General features: G+C 41.5%; 1 pseudogene; it reads left to right on the top strand.

Moving 5' to 3' along the window:
• The first annotated feature begins 444 nt into the window (after positions 1 to 444).
• Positions 445 to 1,377, top strand: LOC102914119 (zinc finger protein 42-like; annotated as a pseudogene).
• The last annotated feature ends 949 nt before the right edge of the window (positions 1,378 to 2,326 follow it).

The following is a 2,326-nucleotide window of genomic DNA, read 5'->3' as shown; positions in this document are numbered from 1 at the left end:
TGTGTAAGTTTGGTTCCGAGGATCCGACACCCTCACACAGACATGCATACAAACAGCAATCCCAATGCACATGAAATAAAAATTAATAAATCATGTTTTAAAAATTACAACATCTGGAGTCCGCAGAGATTTCCATTGCTGTTCTGTGTGTGAGTGACAATTTCTTCTTGCGATTTCAGAAAGGAAACAGAGTTGGAAATATCAGAGCACATTGCAGGGGTGCTAGAGAAAAGGATTAAGATCAGACTCGTGACAAAGATGATGGGCTTTCGCTGTAGATTGTGTGTATGTCCAGTCTAGCCAGTAGCTCGTACATATGAAAGAAAGCAGGACTGTCACACTCTGTTGCCTCCAAGATTTGTCATCAACTGCAACTCACCAAATAGCAGGTGTTGGCTGGGAGTGATTACATTCATCATTCAAGAGGGAAGCAGTCAAAACAACATGAATGAGCAAATGAGGAAAACGGCAGAGACCAGAGTCCACAGAGGCCTGGGCAGAAGCGCCATCAGTATAGGGAACCCAAAACACGAGGAGGCCTGGCAAGTCAGAAGACAAGAGGGAAACTTCTCCACGGAACATACACCATCCACGAAGAAGACATGTACAGCAAGACAAGCCCCGAGACGGAGGAGTTGACTTTGCGGACAGTTAGATAGAGTGCATTATTAGAGGTGAGTTTTCTGAATCGATTTTGGAAGGGGATTTACTTTTTAAAACCTTTGAAAACCTAGAGGAAGCTGACCAAGACCTTTCTCGCCATTTCAATGAAGCGAGTTCCCTTCTTGATAGTTCTTTGGAAAATGTGACTAAGGAGAAAAAAAAAAACAAGAGGAAAAAGAGGACAAGCAAGAGCAGCCTCAACAGAGTGTTGGAGCGAACTCAGTACTTGGATGTTCCAATACATGACTAACCGGAAGCTTCCTGTTTGAAAAATATCAGAAGCTGATTTATCAGATCATAAGCAGCTTGTGGGATTTACTGGAGAGGAGGCAAAGGGTGGAGAATGGTGTGGTACTTTATAGACGCTGGAGTGCCCTCAGACTGGTTGCAAGAAGAAGCTGAGGAAAAAAACAGCCCCGAAGAAGCACATGCTGATTCACGGTCCCCAACAGCATGTGTGTGCAGAGTGTGGGAAAGCTTTGGCAGAGCACTGGAAACTAAAGCAACATTTTCTGGTTCATACTGGAGAGAAACGGTTTCAGTGTACATTTCAAGGGCTTCTCTCTGGACTTCAACTTGCACACCTGTATCCGCGTCCACACTGGTGAGTAGTGCTTTGTGTGCCCCTTTGACCAGTGCCACAAGGGATTTATTCAGTCAAATAACCTGAAAATTCACATCCTCATCCATGCAAAGGCAGGGAAGAAATGCTGAAACCAAGACAGACTGTCCTTAGGCTGGGACCTTTGAACCGATGAGGAGTCAATGGGGTATATGTCCCCTTTGGATTATCGTTGGAAGGGAGTGACGTCTAAGATAAATTTGCAACTTAGAAAGCACACTTTCTTTTTTAAGCTTCATCATACCATTTTAAGAACATTTTAATATTCAGCGGTGTAGATCCAACAGAAAAGTCAATGATGAAGTCACTTCAAAAGCATAATCTTTAATATATGTGCTGCATTATTGCATGTGAGGAGGGTTGTTTTGCATACTTCATAGAAAATAACTGATTTTTTAACTTTGCAGTGTCTACTTGCCTAGACTTTATCTTTAAATATGTACTTAATGATGTATGTGATAATCCCAAAGAATGGAAAACATGCACTCCTGAACAAATGAATGAATACTTACATGTTTTTACATTAAATATTTTTTATTTTCACTTTCGTCATTGTATCAAAGAATTAATGATATTAAATGTGAGTGGAGATACAATAAAGTAGATCCATCAGAAAACTTTAGATATTCCAAAATAAAAGGACATACAAACCTAACAAAAATATTACAACAGCTCTGCTTCCTGTGGCTACAAATACCCAAATATCCAGTAGTGATTGACCCAATGATTTCTTCAATTTTCTCTCCTATCTCCTCACAGGACCTTACACAGAACATCTACAGAAAACCGACATTTATTGAGGAGGTGATATGTGTCAGGTACTGGGCTGATGCATTACATGATCACATGGTTTTGCAGAAAGGACTGACGTTCCTCCTCACGTGATCAACCCAACCAATGGTCAGTGGGTTCACAAGGAGGATCTTTAGAGGAGGTCTCAAAGAGTCGGGTCTTTAAATGGCAATTTATTGGGGATTTGAGAACTGGAGGTTCACACAAGGAGGGCAGTCTAAACCAGGTCTGAGAGTCTCGGGTCCTGGA

This window comes from Peromyscus maniculatus, chromosome X (genome assembly GCF_049852395.1).
Source record: "Peromyscus maniculatus bairdii isolate BWxNUB_F1_BW_parent chromosome X, HU_Pman_BW_mat_3.1, whole genome shotgun sequence".
Classification (NCBI taxonomy): Eukaryota; Metazoa; Chordata; class Mammalia; order Rodentia; family Cricetidae; genus Peromyscus; species Peromyscus maniculatus.
Note: the sequence above shows the minus strand (reverse complement) of the source record. Positions and strands in the feature narration are given on the sequence as shown.